Source organism: Panthera pardus, unplaced genomic scaffold (assembly GCF_024362965.1).
Source record: "Panthera pardus isolate Hobbes unplaced genomic scaffold, ASM2436296v1 HiC_scaffold_20, whole genome shotgun sequence".
Classification (NCBI taxonomy): domain Eukaryota; kingdom Metazoa; phylum Chordata; class Mammalia; order Carnivora; family Felidae; genus Panthera; species Panthera pardus.
Window position 1 is genome coordinate 87196786 of NW_026526766.1, and position 17173 is coordinate 87213958.

At 58.2% G+C, this 17173-nt stretch overlaps 2 long non-coding RNA genes across 2 annotated transcripts; both read right to left on the reverse strand.

Moving 5' to 3' along the window:
• Positions 1-299: 299 nt before the first annotated feature.
• On the reverse strand, positions 300-1314 carry LOC109249967 (uncharacterized). The gene is made up of 2 exons (XR_002072825.2): positions 700-1314; positions 300-598 (listed from the first exon to the last, which is right to left on the reverse strand). It is a non-coding gene; the product is annotated as an uncharacterized LOC109249967 (long non-coding RNA).
• A 3641-nt stretch (positions 1315-4955) lies between these two features.
• LOC128778646 (uncharacterized) lies at positions 4956-7417 on the reverse strand. Its single transcript, XR_008424366.1, has 2 exons — positions 6981-7417; positions 4956-6358 (listed from the first exon to the last, which is right to left on the reverse strand). It is a non-coding gene; the product is annotated as an uncharacterized LOC128778646 (long non-coding RNA).
• Between the last annotated feature and the right edge of the window lie 9756 nt (positions 7418-17173).

The following is a 17173-nucleotide window of genomic DNA, read 5'->3' on the forward strand; positions in this document are numbered from 1 at the left end:
GGTGGTCGGCCCAGAGGCCGGTGTTCAGTGAGCGCTCAGCACCCAGCAGCCCTTAGGGCTGGCAAGATGTTCCTCAGGCCCCTGGGGTTTGGGAATATGAACAGCACAGGCCCTCCACAATCAGTGGAGACAAGACCCCTTGCCACACCATGCACATGGGGACATCGAGGTCCGGAGGGGTCAAGGGACTTGTCTACAGTCTGTCGGCATCCCTTGAACCGGAATGCGGTTTTCCAAATCTGTATCGGTTAGCGAGGCTAGGTTCTGCTGCAGTAACAAATAGGCCTCACATCAAAGTGTCTCAGCACAACAAAAGTTTGTTTTGCAGCCAGCAAGGTGTGCTGGGAGCCCAAGTGATTCTCCGGGGCCGTTGCCCCTCCAGGGATCCAGGCTGCCTCTGTTTTGTGGTACCTCCACGTCCGGGTCACTGAGGCAGGGAAACAGCAACACATCACTTCCTCCCAGAGTTCCTTGGCCATCGCCGGTCACACGGCTTCACCCGGTGCGAGGGGTGGGGGCAGTCCCGAGAAGGAGAGAATTGGCCGTGGGTGAGTATCCCAGCGGGATGGAGACCAGTGGAGTGCATGCTCGTGGTAAACTGAGTCAAAGAGAAAAGGGTTTAAAGCTGGAATCGTTCCTCTTCCTGCCTGAGTACCCCCCCCCCCGCCCCCGCCCCGTTCCTGGGGCAACCATGGTTACCCTGTGGATTCTGACGTTGCAAGCAGGGTGTGTATGGAGGTGCCCCTCTTGAAATACAAATGAAGGCTTGTTCTTTTTCACTCCTTGGAGGAACGGGCAGGTATGTGTCACGGCCTCTTGCTCTCCCATCGGGCAGTGCCTTCACATTTATATAATCAGTCTCCCCGGATGGGCGTCGAGGAGGTTTCTAAAGTTCTGCTATTATCAACAGTGATGCAATGAATTTCCTGTGCGTTTTCCCTTGTCACCCGTGTGAGTGTTTCTGTGGTATAAATTCTAAAAATGGAATCTCTAGGTCAAAGGGCGATGCACGGAGCAGGCTGACAGCTCTCTGGAAGCAGGTGCTGTTTCCGGGGTCAGGAGGAGCTTTTAAGAAGAGGTGCTTATGGAGTGAGTTCCAGGGACCAGGGGGAGTTCTCTGCCCCCGGGGGGCTTCCAGATGGGACACTGAGGAGGGGAAAGCCGGACGAGGGCACGGCCTTTCTCTGTCTTGACTCTGTGATCGGGGATACCAGTTCTCATACCGGGTGCTCGGCCAGGCCCATTTTACAGACGGCGAACACCGAGGTCTAGAGAGGTTGGGTCACTTGCCCACAGCTGCCCGGTGAGCAGCATTTGGGCCGCGGTCCCAGCCGGGGCTGAGTCCTCCTGGTTCGGAGATTCAAGCCGGAGACCTCACGGATCCTTTCTTTACCGGCTCTTCTCAAAGACACTTAATGTCCGCCAAGAGCTTTCTCTGGGGCAGTTTCTGAAACTCGTCTTCCCTTCCTCGGGGATTCCCAGGGTCTGGGTCTTTGGCTCCTCGGCTGCAGAACAGTCAGCCTGTTACTTTTTTCCTTCGTGATTTTCTTACCCGTTTCGTCCCATTGCAAGAGGGTGTGGGTACTTACAAAGTTTGCTCTTGTGTCTTAAATTTTCTTTCCTTTTTTGGGTAACGTCGCTGTTGTTTCTGGAAGAAAAAAACCAATATACCCTTCCGGTAAAATAAATTCACGCAACACTGGCAACTACGAGCAGACTCAAAGTCACCAACACTCCCCACCCAGAGATGACCACGGTTAACAGCTAATCGGTGCTAATGACCTCCCCACCTCCAAAGAGGGTGCCATCCCTGGTCCCTCACCTTCCAGACGCCAAGAGGCTGAGACCCAGCCCGCTGTGTGTCTTTCACTGATGGAAAGGCAAGTTGTTCTCCCTCCACTTTGTTCTGTTTCCCACTCCAACCCACCATTGGCAACGTTGACTTTTTCTTTTTTCTCTCTAAAAAAATTTTCTTTAATGTTTACTTATTTTTGAGAGAGAGAGAGACAGAGCACGAGCGAGGGAGGAACAGAGAGAGAAGGAGACACAGAATTCAAAGCAGGCTCTAGGCTCTGAGCTGTCAGCACAGAGCCCGATGCGGGGCTCGAACTCACGAGCCGTGAGATCACCACCTGAGCGGAAGTCGGATGCCTAACCGACTGAGCCACCCAGGCGCCCCCCCCCCCCCCAACATTGACCTTTTCTAAGTGCAAAGCAGGCCCCACCTTGGGCCTGGGAGCTCCTATGTGTCAGGGGCTCTCTGGCAAGGTAGAGGGTGGGTCACCCCCAGGCTGTTTTCGTCAGACCTCCCTCTTAGGACGACCTTCACCTCCTGGTTCGGATCCCTAGGGGAGGAGCCCTAGGGAGGAAGGGGCCCAGCTCAGGACTGGCCTTATTTCTCTGGGAGGAGCCATGATGTGGGGACAGCAGATTGTGGTGGCTTTAGAACCCAGTCTGATACAGATGTGAGGGGGAAAGAGATTGGGGTGAACAGAGCATGGGGACCTGAGCAGCTACGCTTCGGGGCCTCTTGGAGGCACAAGGGCTCTGGAACTTGGAGAAAAACATCCACCGAGGAGTGGCAGATGTGGATGTCACCCCCCAGTGGGGGCAGCAGGCGCCCCTGGCTGAGGGGTGAGTACGTGGAGGTCAAGGCAGCTTTGCCTGGGACCATGGTTGTCTCCAACAGCAACTCCTCAGGCCTGTTCATTAGCCCCTGTGACTGGACACCATGACTTCGTACGGCGTTCTGGGCCCTGTGCGTCCTCAGAGAGGCCTCCGGATGTTGAAGCCATGGTTTGGGTTTTGTCTGCTTACCCTTCGGGTGGTGGATTGGGGAGCGCGAGGTTACATAAGCGGGGGGGGGGGGGGGGACTTCAGGAAGCCATGATTCCCTGTTCCAAAGGGGTCCTAATTATTTACAGCAGTGGGTTTCAAAACTGGCTTTGTACACCCACTTTCCAGTCTCAGCCTCGTGCTTTTCTTCCCTTCTCAAAACAGATCTTACCCAACTGATCCACACTGAACGAAGAAGGGACAGGGGTTGAGAGGCCACCGAGCCGGTCCTCCTCTTTGCCCCCACCCCTCCTGGCCCCTAGGGTCCGTGAAAGGCTTGAAAATTACTGCTGTAGATCGGCAAGGGTGTCACCGGCCACCGAAGTGGCGGACAGATATCCAGAACGGGGTCATTTTCCCAAAGCATTTCTCACTGTGCTTCGGTAAAAAAGACCACAGAAGGCAGAGAACTCTTTAGATGACAGACAGCTGTTTCTGAGGGTCGTGTAGGGCCTGAGGTCACTGGACTGGGGCAGTCTGGGCAACTGTGACCCCCAAGGGCCCACCTCCCCTCCAGGCCGTGCCCACATGGTGTAGGACATCCCTGTGGGAAGCACAGAGAGGCGGGTGAAGACACCCCTCTTCATGGCCAAAGCCAGACGCAGCCAGAACCCCCCGTCAGCCACTGTCCAGCTGCCTGACCTAGAGCAAGTCCCAGCTCCGGGCCTCGGCTTCCCCATCTGTAAAATGGGGCCCTGGGTGAGAAGGGCATGGGGGGATGAAAGGGGCCGCGGGGCCCTGAGTACAGCTCCTGGTAAGTACCAGATCTTAGCACTCGTCACCAAGCAGTAGTGAGGGTCCCAAGCACGAGAAGGCTGGAAGGAAGCCGGAACCCTCACCCCAAGGGGAAAAAGGACTGGGCTAAGGTCAAACAGCAGGGTCAGGATTCAGGACCCAATGCCCGGGGCCTCCATGCCCAGAGTGGAGGCCACCTTCCACCCGCAGCATCGCATGGGGAGAAAATGCAGATTCCCTCAAACGCTAACCTCAGACTTCCGGGCTGCTCGCAGTGGGAGGGGAGATGCCGAACCGCTCCCAGCACCCAGAGAAGTTCCTGCCTCTCCTGCTGCACTTTATTGTGGGAGCCAAGAGGCTGCGTGCCGAGGGGGCATCCCTGGCCCGGTGTACAGATGAGGAAATCGAGGCACTCTGCTCAAGGCCACATACTGGACAGGGACTGGGGCACACTGTGACGGACGGCCCTGATTGCTTTTCCCCACCCCTTGCCTGAGTTTTAGGAACTGGCATCACACCTTCATGACCTGTGCCCCATGCAACCTTCGTGTCTCCCAAGCTGTGGGGATTCCTCAGAAGGGCCTGGAAAGCCTCCAGACTCCGGGACAGATCTGAGAGTGGTTTCAGCCCCAGAGAGCAGGAAAGGAAGGCAGTCCCTGGCACCATTGTACAGAGGGGGAAAGCGAGGCTCGGCCAGCTGAGGGGTTGGTCAAGGTGTGTGTTGGGGCGGGGGCGGGGGCAGGGGGGGCAGCAGGGTGGCCTTTGGCTCCAGCCCGGGCCCTCCTGGGACAGCAGGCGCTCTGGGCTCAGCTCCCACCGCACTGCCCCCAACTCCAGTGTCCCCGGTCCTCTGGAGGAAGATTTCCGTGGTCCCGGTTGGGGGTGCCAGACTGCCAGTGACGAGTGTTTTTTTAATCCCGGCCCCGCTGACTTCGACGATTATTCTTATTTAAGGCAGGGACGAAACGCCAGAGCGTGGCAGCCGGTCACCTCCGGGCGGCGGCCCCTCCTCGCCTGCCTCCGGTGCTCGGCTCCTGCCGGAGCAGGAAAGGGAGGGGGGAGACGGGAAGCAGGGGGAGGAAAGGCGGGGAGGAGAGGGGGCCAGGGGAGGAGGGGGAGGAGGAGGGGAATGGGTGGGGGAGGACACGAGAGGGTAGGAGGGGGTAGGAGAGGGAGGCGAGAAGGGGAAAGGGGGGGGGGTAGGAGTGGGGCAAAGAGGGAGGAGGGGGGCAGAAAAGGTTAGGAAGGAGAGGACGGGGAGGGGGAGGGGAGGAAGAACTCAGAAAAGACCCCCCCCCTTTGGCAGCTCCCCAAGCTGATAGGAGGAGGGAGGGAGGTACACAAATGAATAATTTACTACAGAAATGCAACAAGAATTTAGAAACTCTCAATTTATAAATATTTATTTTCACAAGTTCGCCCCCTCCCGGCGCTCTCCCCCTTGCTGGCTCTGGTCTTTTCTTGGGGGGGGGGGCTCCACCTCCCCCACGTCTCCCCCTCGATCTCTCCCTCTCCCTCCCTGTCTCTGCGCGTGGCTGTGACTGCCTCTCCCAGTCTCGCCCTCTCGGCCTCTGGGGCGGGGGTGGGGGGGGGGGCGCGTCTCTCCTTTCTCCACCTCCCTTCTCTCTGCTGCCCGGGTCTGTCTCTCTCTGTGTCTCTGTCTTGTCACTGTCTCTGGGCGGGTAGGTGTCTCCCCTACTCCGGGACCCCAGTCCCCGCCCGCCCCTCCCAGGGCAGGAGGCCTCGGGGTCCGCTGGAGCCTTTATGGTGGGGGGGGGGGGGGAAACCCTTTGAAGGCTCCGAGGGGAGAGGTCGTTTCCCCGGCAACCGGCCGCCGATTGGCGGAGCCGCGACGGATTAACAGGCCCACTCCGGCCGGGCGGGGGCGGGGAACGGCGGGAGCCACGCCCTGGACACGCCCCCGCCACGCCCCCTGCCCGGCTGAGGTTTGGGGGGCACCTGCGGTGGGATTTCGGAGACCCCGTGGCCTGGCCGGGCGATGGGGGAGGAAGGGGGCTTCCCGGGAGGCTGGCGGGGAGGCGGTCAATCAGCTAACCAATCAGTTAATCAATCGGTGGGGTAATCAGGCCCACAGAGCACAAGGTAAGAGCTGAGGGTGTGGAATGAGGTAGAGCGGAGTTCTAATCCCCCTCGACCCCGGCCGCTTCCTAGCAGTGAGTCCCTGGGCAAGTAAGGCCCTGCCCACCTCGCCAGCCTCCCCTGTGTGCTCTGGGGCTCCAACAGCACCTGCCCACCCCCCTCTGCCGGTCCCTGTCACCCCGTCCATCCCTTCAATTCAGATGGAAAAGAAGGGCCCTGAGAGGAGAGCGCCTGGCGGGCACAGAGGCACCTGCGGGAGGCCGGGGGGAGGTCACTGGCCATTTGACAAGCGCAACAAAATTTCCTTCCGTGGGCTTGCTTTTCTGTGAGCCGGGGCCTGGACTGGAGGTGCTCCCGCCCTTGATAGTTCCGGGACTCGGCGTCTGACCCAGAACCGGTCTTGGGTCTGCGATGCATCACCCGCTCCCTTTACCTCTCCTCCTTGCCCGCCCCCTCCTCCAACTGTGGGGAAACTGAGCCCCGGAGGGGCCAGACGGATGGCACGGTTGCCTAGACCCAGGAATGGGATGCCAGCCCCTCCCCGCGAGCTATTTCTGAGCCTGACACATAAGCTCCAGAGAGCTGGGGAGAGGGAAGCACGTTCGTTAATAATGGAGGAAACCTCAGGCAGCGTCCTCAGGGTCACCGGCTGGAAGGGTCTCTCAACACACACTCGGGCTCCCTGCAACTTAAAACCAAGTGTGTTACTTTGTATGCGAAGTCTGGCTTATTTGTTTGAGCACACCCCTCTTGCAGGCACCAGCCAAGGGGCTGCCAGAACATTCCCCCCAGGATGGAAGGGCGAGTCCCGGAGAAGGTGGCTGTTTATAATTGCAGCGGCCCCTTTAAGCCCCATTGCCAGGGCCTGCTGCTCTGTTTGAAGCTGGCAGCTCTAATCTGGCTGCAGACATCCTTCCAAATCAGGGTCCTGGGGTTGCTCCAGTGGCAGGGAAAGGCGTGGCCTGCAGAGCTCTCCCAGGGCTGAGGACAGCTGCAGGGCCACCCCCTCCCTACTCCCAGCCCCCCATACTGGGCAAGTGCCTGTGTGTACACACACACACACACACACACACCCCTCTCTGTGCAACGAACATAGAAACTCATCCTCCCTCCCCAACACTCCCACGTGGACCGAGGCTGTGTGTCTGAGGCCTGCGGGCCCCTAACCCAAGGCCTGGCCTGCCCATACCGGCCACTCTGCAGGAAGGAATTCTCCAGAACCCTGTGGCCCTCTTCAAAGCTTCTAGACTCTTCGCCGCAAAGCCTCAGAGCCCCAGGCCCCCTCAAGTGTATTTAGAGCCCAGACTCACCCAGGAACTGACCGGAAGGAAGGGTGGAAATGTGGTGGTGAGTGGCGGTCAGGTGTTGAAGGAAGGGAGTTTGGTCTGGATGCCCAGTGGGGCCCAGGGTTCTCCATGCCGGGGCCCGTCCTTGGCGGAAGTGTTCGCGCTCCCATCTTACAGGTGGGGAAGGTGAGGCTGGGAGACATAACACACCCAAGATCCCCTGGCTCTACCAACAGGAGAGGCTGGGCTTTGAGCCAAGTTTCCGGGACCCGGGCTCCACACACCTCGCCAGCCTCAGGCCTCCCGTCTGGACCATGGGAGGGCTAAGCCGCACCTGCCCGAGCGCTGGCCCTCCATGCTGGTTACGTTTACACCTGCAGTCTGAGCCATTTGAACACATCCTGCCGTCTTTCCCCTAATGCCGGTTTGGGTTTCCCCCAAAGCCTCTGCGGGTGCGGGACAGCTAGTATCTCTGGGGTAGTATCACGCTACAGGTGCCCCGAGCCGGCTGGCTGACTGCGTCTAGAGGGAAGAAGGGAGAAAAGAGCCAGGCGGGGAGGACCCCCGGTCAGGCTGTGCCCTCCACGGTGAGTGGGGCCCACGGAGGAGCCGGACGTCAGGCGGTGGAGTAATTTCATCTCAGGTGGCTCTGGGTGCAGGGAGGGCGCGAGAGATTTCAGAGGAGTCAGAGAGGACGTGTCCCTGAGACTCAAGAGCCCCCCCCGCCCCTGTGTCAGACAAGGGGCAGGGTAGGGAGCCGAGGCCTAGGATCCAGTTCCAGAGTGAGCTGTGTGACCTCGGCCAAGGCCCTCTACCTCTCTGGGCCTCAGTAAAAATAAGAAGAGCCTTCCAGCTAGACTAGCGGAGGACTCTCTGAATCTTTCCTTCTCCACCAAACCCCTCTTGGGCACCAGTGACTTGACAAAGGCTGTGTGTGCTGGGGTGCGGTGGGGGCAGTGAGCCGTGGGCTACGGGGGACCCACTCTGCCGGGGGTTGGGGGCCCGGCCTCAGGGGAACCAGAGTGCAATGACCCGCCCCCAGCGCTAGGCCCTGAGCCAGCGGAGGTATGGAGCAGCTAATCGCTCGTCTCGGCCACCATTTACAGCCCGGGCCACGGGCGTTACCCCCGTTCCTGGCTTACTCTGCACAACGGCCTCATGGCAGCGGTTAGCATTAATCCCCCCAGTTTGCATGTGAGAAGCTGGGGCCCAGAGAGGCAGGCGCCCACCTGAGTTCATACCGCTGGCAAGCGTGAGCCCAGGCCGATCCCAACCTTGGGACAGCACAACCGCCTTGACCGTTACTAGAAAGGTCTTCAAAGCGGAGGCCTCTTAGGAGCTGAGTCCAGAAGGGTCTTCCCAAGCGGCGGGCCCACCCTGAGCCGGGACAGGGTGAAGGAGGAGAGAGTCTGAATGCGGTTCGGCCTGAAGGTCTGGCCGTGGGGTGGCGGGCGGTGAGGGTGGACAGGACGCCCCTGTCCCCGCGGAGTGGCTCGGCAGGGCACTCTTCCAGTTGTCCCCTGCTGTGTGGCGAACCGCCTCTGGACACGCTGGCTTGGAACGGTAGCTTCCTAGTCTCGTGATGCTGGGGTTGGCGGGGCTCAGCGGGGAGGCTCTTGCTTGTCGGAGGGCAGCTGGGGCTGGAATCATCGGAAGGCTCCACTGCGCCGGGCGCCCAAGGTGGCCTCATCTTGCCGTCGCCTATGCCCTTCCCGGCGGCCTAGACGGATTTCTCCTATGCCCTTCCCGGCGGCCTAGACGGATTTCTCCTATGCCCTTCCCGGCGGCCTAGACGGATTTCTCCTATGCCCTTCCCGGCGGCCTAGACGGATTTCTCCTATGCCCTTCCCGGCGGCCTAGACGGATTTCTCATGTCAAAGCTCAAGGCTCTGAGAGGCGGGAGGTGAAGCTGCCAGGCCAGTTAAGGAACTGCTTCCAGCATCGCTCTGGCCTTGGCCGGCCTCTGTTGGCGAAAGCAGTTCCGGGGCCCAGCCAGAGAGAAGGGTGGGGAGAATAGGCCCCACCCACCTCTCCCTGATGGGAGTGCAAAGAATTTGTGGCCATGTTTAACCTGCCCCACACGCTAATACATATCTCACGGGAAAAGTGGAAATCGGTGGCTAAATACATTGCGGGAAAGGCTGGACGAAGCAAAGTCGGGTAGGGTTCTGTCCTGCGGGACTTGTCAGAGCCTTCACGTGCTACTGTGGGCGCCCGTCTCCAATATAGGGAAGGAGAGAGTGTAGAAGTTCCCAGCCAGTTTTGGTGCGATGGCCAAGGGGATCCCATCCTGGGTGGGAGACACTCAGCCTGGGAGGCTCGGGCCCTGAGGCTCCTGCCGAGCACCTTACTTGGGGCAACAGGGCCCCGGAACTTCCAGATCTGGCCTCCAGAGTACCATGCGTGGATGTGATGAGGTGAAGCTGGGTCCGTCTCTGGCTGCTGCCACCCTCCTGGGACACCTGCCAGCCGGAGCCACCTCCCACAGCCGTCTGGGCCAGGTCGCACCAGCTCAGAGGACCAGAGCCTCAGATTGCCCAGCCTCTCTCTTCTCTCTTGGCCCCGAGAAAGGGGCTTCCTCCCTTGAGCCTCCTGGCTCTCCCCTCCGTGGGGGACTGCAGGGGCGGGAGGAGGGCATGGGAAGGAGCCACGATGCCTGACTGTGACCTTGCCCTAGTCTCCACCCAGGCTGAGCTCCCATTTCCAGCTTGCCCGAGTGGGGTGACGAAAGCCCCTGTCACCAGTTGTGTGGGAGGACACCTCTCCAGGTGCTGGTCTTTACTGGATGTCTACTGGGGAGGCAGACCCCGTACCCTGCAAGTTTGAGGCCCCAGCTCATGTCATTCTCTCTGGGCCTCAGTGTCCTCATCTGTGAAATGGGGATGTGATGATACCGACTGCATCAAGTTCAATGAGGGGCGCTTGGGTGGCTCAGTCGGTTGGGCATCCGACTTCGGCTCAGGTCATGATCTCGCGGTCCGTGAGTTCGAGCCCCGCGTCGGGCTCTGTGCTGATGGCTCGGAGCCTGGAGCCTGCTTCCGATTCTGTGTCTCCCTCTCTCTGCCCCTCCCCCGTTCATGCTCTGTCTCTCTCTGTCTCAAAAATGAATAAACGTTAAAAAAAAAAAAAAAAAAAAAGAGAAAGATGGAGACCCAGCCCAGAGGTCTCAGCCGCAAAGGCCTGTGTGTACCCAGGTCCTGGCCGCCGGCTGAGTGGGACCCGGTGGGCGGGGCCACGGTTTGGGCCACATCTGCTGGGCACAGCGCCTGTGTGACCTGTGCGGTGTGGGCTGTCTGCAGTCTTTCCCAGGGAGCAGGAGGCTCGGTCAAGGGAGCATCACTGTCTGGTTCGTCCCTCCGCTGGCTCCCCCCCACCCCCCCGCCCTCCGCTGGCTGCTTCCCCTCCCTCTCTTGGTCCCTGTCCAGGGCCAGCTGCCTCCACCGCTCCAGGAGGTCAGGCCCCACACTCGATGTCCCTGGGCAGAGGCAGAAAGGGGAGGGCTGGCTCCCAGGGGGAGTGGGAGTCACAAACCACTGCCCCCCTTCGACCCTCCCGCCCTGGCCTGGACCAGCAAAGCTGCCCTAGGGACAGTCTCCGAGCCCCTCAGATGGATCCCGTCACCCTCCAGCTTGGGCACGAGACACCAGGCCTCAGTTTCCCCCTCTTGATGACCCGAGTGATGTTCCCGCCTTGGGTAGCTGAGGGGGAGGTGCTCCCTGCCTCCACGGCTGAAGGCAGCTCCAACACGGTTTGGGCTGGCGCCTTCCGCCCCATCACGGATTCCAGCCAGAGCCCCCTGGGTGGGGTCGGGGGGACAGGAGCCACAGGGACAGGGCTCAGGTTGTCCCGGCAGCCAAAGTTGGGGTGTGGGACACAGAACACCCTGGAGAGGCGGGGGGGGCCTGGGCTCATCTTCTTTACCAGCCCGTCCGTGCTGCCCACAGTGGGTCCCCACACTTCACAGTCTGTCCTGGAAGCTGTCGCCTGCTGGCTGCTCCCAGACAGCTGGCTTCCTCTCCTCTCACCTCCCCCAGCCTGCAGCCACTCTCCCTCCGGAGGCCTCACACATCTGCCGCATCTTCCCCCCTCCCCCCCTTTGCCCCGCCATCCCCCCTCCCCCCCCCCCCCATTTCCAATCTGGAATGATGCTCCAGCCTCTGGCCTGCAGGGTGACCCGGACGACCCATCCTCCCGGGCTCTGCAGGTCCCCAAGTCCTCACCAGGGACTGGTGTTGCCAGTGGAGCACGGCTGCATCGGCCCCCTCCTGCCCCACTCCCTGCCCGCACCCCAGTCCTCCCCTGGGGCTCATTCACCTTTCCCCGCCCTCAGTTCTCTCTGTGGCGGAGCACTGTGCTAAGAGCACCCACTTTGAAGTTACACGGGCTTGGGTTGCCACCCCGGCTGTGACGCCGGGCCTCAGTTCTCCCATCTGCAGAACGGGGAGAATGCCGGCAAGGCCCGCCTTGGGCTGTAGCAAGGATTAAGTGAAGAGTGTTTTCAGGTCCTCGGAAACGCTGCACGTTACCCAGCCCGGCCTGTCGTCACCCCAAGCTTGTGGCTGGTTCTCCTCATTGCAGCCCTCTGTAACCGAATCACTTCACCTTCACTCGGGAACACTCACTGGCTCCCCAGTACCTCTCCTGGGACTTAAAACTCCGGCTCATTTTCAGAGCTCTCCGTCACTTGTCTTTCTGGATTCCCTGGTGCGGCTGCCCTGACGAGTGGCCCAAAAGGGCCTTCGAGGAGGAAGAGGTTTCCTCCCAGCTGGCCCCCCAACTCCCTGCTCCCCAAATGTCCCCCACAGACAGCTGGGTGACCCAGGGCAGGTTGCTCACCTCCCAGAAGTGCTACTTCCCTGGGCGGCAAAAGGGCGTTAACATCGTCACCAGACCAGGTGATGGTCCCCTCCCAGGGGTTGCAGGGGTTGGGGGGGAGCAGGGGGACACCGGGTGTATCAGGCACGTGCCGAGCGCTTGAGGAGGGCCGCCCGAGCCTCGTGGCCTGCTTGGTCCAGCCCACAGCCCTCCACGCAGACTGTGGATCCAGGCCAGAATCCTTCCGGATCCTTGTCTTCTCAGAATTCCCGCTGAATATTACCCCGATTGTGTTGTAGGGAAGGCAAGAGAACATTTGTTCTTTTTGCGGGGGGGGGAAGCATTTTTCTCCATTTGCAAAAGTGATACATGCTCATTGCGGATAATTTTGAAATTAAGATGAACCAAAAAGAAAATTTTAAAATTATCTGTAATTCATCACCCATCCAGAGAAGTACTCTGGGCACGTGAGCTTCCGGTCTCCGGGCTTGGCAGTGAACGTGGAGCTCGGGCTGAGCTTCGGGCCTGGGAAGGGAATCACAGGACGTACTCCGTTTTGCAACCCGGTTCTTCCGTTCACCGGCAGGACCCGAGTTTCAGCACCACCCAGAGCCCCTGCCCCGCCGGTACTCGGGGCGTGTTTCCTAGCAGCTGTTCAAAGGGTGGGATCTCAGCCCCAATCCCCAGAACATGCCTTTCCCCAGGATTCCCAGGGGGTTCCTCGGCACAGCACGGTTTGGGAAGCAGTCCCAAAGCCCCCTTTCCTCCTGGCCCTTGGTGATGGTCCCCTCCCAGGGGTTGTGGGGCGAGAGGGGGACACGACATCCGGAATGCAGGCTCCTGTGTGCGCAGTGTGGGTCTCATGCCCGCCCCAGGCTGGGGCGCACAAGCAGCTTCCAGACGGCCCTGTCCCTTGCCCGATGGGACCAGTTTGCCCTGGTGACAGATGAGGCGTGACAGTGCCACGGGGCCACGCTTGGCTGGGCTGGGTAGGGCAGCTGTGGGAACCTCCAGGGGATGGTGGGCGAGGCTTGGGGGGGGGGGGGGATAGGAAGTGGTAGCAGAGTAAGAGGGGCTCGGGCCAGAAGAGAGGAGGGGCTGGGAAGGACAACAGCAGGGGACCTTCCGCTTCCCGGTGGTGCCTGTGGGCAGGAAGCTCAGCCATGTGAGCGCGAATCCTTTTGGGGGAAACCCTTGGCGGGGAACAGAATGCCGTGATGGCAGCAGATTCTATTAAAAGCAATTCTCATTACTGTACCATTAATTATTAATAGGACCGGGCAAATAAAGGGTGGGAAAACCCAGCTGGGCCTGACTCAAATCTTGCCTCTGAAGCAAATGGCTTTTGGTTCGCGTCCAGGAGACCCAGCCACGAACGGGCCTGTTGGAAAAGTAATGACAAGTCTGAGGCTGCCACGGTGGGACGGGCATCACTTCTATCTGCTTCAAAAAGATAAAGCAGAGGGGGTGCCCGGGTAGCTCCAGTCGGCTAAGCGCCCGGCTCTCGATTTCGGCTCAGGTCATGAGGTCACGGGTCGTGAGTTCGAGCCCCGCGCCGGGCTCCGTGCTGACAGTGTAGAGCCTGCTTGGGATTCTCCCTCTCTCTCCCTCTCTCCCTGCCCCTTCCCTCCTCTCTCTCCAAAAAGAAATAAAAGGCTGTTCAGCCTCTGAAACGATCCGGAGAGGAATCCTCTCCATGTAGCAACAGAAACCACGTGTGAACATGGTCAAGGGACGGTGCCAGGTTTGGACTGAGGAGACTCTGAGAGGGAGAGATTTTGCCCCTCTTTCCTGCCCCCACCCCACCTTATGTTCCCCGAACTCCTAGCTACCCTTCAAAGCCTAGTTCGGATGGCCTCTCCTCCAGGCAGCCCTACCGAGTCCTAGATGTGCTAATCACCAAGGGTCCAGACGTCCCACCCTCGTGAGGCTGCCCGTCTGGCAAGGGTCCAGTGAGGCCATTAATCCAATAACCATCACGAACCATGATAACAAATGGACACCATGCTCTAAGTCAGGAAGATAGGGCGCCTGGGTGGCTCAGTCGGTTAAGCGACCGACTTCGGCTCAGGTCACGATCTCGCGGTCCGTGAGTTTGAGCCCCGCGTCGGGCCCTGTGCTGACAGCTCAGAGCTTGGAGCCTGTTTCAGATTCTGTGTCTCCCTCTCTCTCTGGCCCTCCCCCGTTCACGCTCTCTTTCTCTCTCTCTCTCTTTCAAAAATAAAGAAGCATTGAAAAAAATATTAAAAAATAAAATAAAATAAATCAGGAAGATGGAAACCATTGTACCACGAGGGTTGGAACCGGATGATTCCATCTTTCTCTCCCCCAGAGCTACTTGGTAACTGGAGCAAATTAGGTGCTCAATAAATGTGTTTGATTTCACAGACTGCTGATCTGGGGGCACAAGAATGAGGCCTCCGAGATGGGAAGACTGCTGGGGAGGTCAGCTTTGCCAAGCAGACGGAGGAAGGGGCTAGGGCCTGGGCCCTTCCCCAGCTTCTGCGCCTTTGCAAAACTCTCCTGGATTATTGGCCGATTTATCCTGACATCCACCATGAAGCCAAGCGGTGAAGGCACTTTTCTGGAAATAAACAAATGCAAATGAACGGGTGAGTCTCGGCTTCACACACACACACACACACACACACACACACACACACACACACATCTGTGGACTTCCATATAAAACGGCATCTCACTAGAACCCCCCTGATACAGCCGTTCTTAGACGAAGGCAGAGAGAAAGACAGAACCTCACTCAGTGTAAGGGACAGTGCCAGAATCTGGGAGGAGCCATCCCGATGACAATGGTGGGGACGGTGCCGGAGAGAAAGCTCAGGCCGCAGAGACCAGGCACAAACGTTAGAAGCTGCACAGACCTCCTCCAGCATTTGCCCCTGCTCAGAGACCTGGGGTCTGTGCCAGTCTGAAAGCTGGACCGTTGTCCCTCTCCCACAGATGCTTCTGGAGTGACGTCCCCTGGTCTTTCAGAGAAGGTGGGCAGGACAGACGGCTTTCATCGTGCGTGGTATCCTGGGAAGCAAACGTGATGAATGTGGTGGGGGGGAGGGCGCGGGGGAGCAGCAGGAAACCCCCTGGCAGCGGCGTAGGCTGGGACTTCTGTTTATTTGAGCCGTTCGGAATATCCGAGAATCAGATAGCGGGGCAGGAGCAGACACCGCCTTCGCTCAGCAGAACTGCCGTTGGCAGAAACCTGCAGGAAACGGGGAAATGGCTCGAGCAGAGCCCAGACCCAACACTGGGAAGGGGAGTTAGCCATCGCACACGCGGTAAGAGAGCAGGAGCCAAGGCAATGCCTACCCCGTCTGCGTAGAATCTCAGAGCGAGGCTTAACGTTGGCTCTATTCGAGGGGACAACGCAGAAGAGAAAAGCACCCCCAACAAGGGGTGGTGGGGAAAGAACACGTCCAGAACACGGAGAAGGGGTCGGCGTTCTGAAACACGGAAGGGTCGACAGAGGTTTCCTGAAGGAAGCAGAAGGGAACGGTCAGGAAATAGGGAGGCAACTTTAATGGAAAGACTGGCCTCGCCAGATAGGAGCAGGAGCCCTCGGGCAGCCCCGAAGAATGTGAAAAGGCAGCTCAGGGCAGGAGAAGGGACGTGGATGGTGTAGTGCGTTGAACTGCGGTTTGGGAAAGCTATGTCCAAGTTCCAGCCCTTGGTAACTGGGAATGGGACCTCATCCGGGAAGGGGTCTTTGCAGATATAAGTAACAATCCCAAGATGAGATCACTGAGGATTAACCGGTGGGCCCTAAAACCAATGACAAGTGCCCATATAAGAAGAGAAAACACAGAGAGAAGCCAGAAGCATGAGGAGGAGGCCATGTGGAAAGTCAAGAGATGGAAGTGGTGTGGCTACAAGCCAAGGAACACCAAGGCTTTCTGGAAGCCTCTGGAAACTAGGAGAGGGGCCCTGGGACAGAGTCACCCTCAGAAACTCCCGAGGGAACTATCCGTACCAGCATCTCGATTTCAGACTTCCGGCCTCCAGAGCTGCAAGAGAACGAATTTCTGTGGTTGTAAGCCACCCAGTCACGGTAACTGGAACAGCGCCCTTAGGAGGCGGATACGGACGGGGTGAGGGAGGACCCCCAGGAAGGGAAAAAGCCTAGAAGCAGAATTCAGATCCACACCGGAGGCAGTAAAAAGCAGAAACTGTAATGCAGAAAAGCACGGCCCGAGAGGCCAGCCTAGACACACTTCCTCAAAAAGTGCGACAGCAGCCAAGAGCTGAAAGCAAAGCATGAGAAGTTCGTGGGAATGAGGAGGCAGCGAACACATCACCGGGGTTCTTGAAGAAGAGGCCAGAATAGGAACCCCTTAGAATATAATGAATGGAAACTCACCTGTGCTTTCAAACGAAACAAAAAGATCTGACCGTGCGGATCGGAAAGGTTCACTGCATTCTGGGGAAAATAAATAGCGACTTCTATAGGGACACATTCTGGAAACCAGTGTGACTTATGCATAGGGATAACACTGTGCGTGACCCCGGGAAGGAAAGAATAAACCCAGGCTGGGTTAGATTGTGTCATGCTGAATGCTGAGTGAAGAGGGACCCGTGTTTATGAGGTTTAGCGGAAATACTGAAGCATTTATTACTGAAAGATATGCTCCCATCAGCTGGGAGCCTAAGAATGGATAACCCCGTGGCTTAAAAAGTCTGAGCAGTGCCACTGAAACCGGTTAGAAAGCAGCAAGTCGCAAGAATTGTTGTAAATATCATTTCCAGACTGAATGCAAATGTCAAAAATTATTGTTAAACGACAAATCACGGAATGGAAAAAAATAATGGAACCATCTGGAGCTGAAGCTTTAAGTCACATCAACATGTATCCAAGGCAGACGGCCACCTTCCAGACATCCTAAATAGGAGTTCACCGGTCGCCCCGTCCAGTTGGGTTCAGATGGTCTGGCGGCTACAAATGAGGCTTCTGCAAGGTAAAGGTAACTTCCTAGCACAATTAGAAACAAAATATCTACGCACCAAAGTCTGCAGAACACGAAAGCCAACATTCAGAATGGGTAAAACAAAATGCAGGAAAGAAAAGGAAGCAGCCGTAAGGATGGACGAATAAGGCTGAGAACAGCTTTCTCACGGGCGTGAGCCCCGCAGGGTCAATGATAACAATGAATGTAAATGCGTGACGTTTTCCTAGTAAAATGCCAGAGACTCTCAGATTGGTTGAAACAAAGACTAAGATGGAAAGCCAACTGTACAGTGGTTACCAGAAATAAGCTTAAAAGCAAGGGACATGAAAAGGTGAAAAATAAAAGACCGGGGCAAAGGTATTCAAGGCAAGTTCAAGTCAAACGAGAGGAACAGTAATATTTATATCAGATAAAGAATCACAGGCAGGGGCGCGTGGGTGGCTC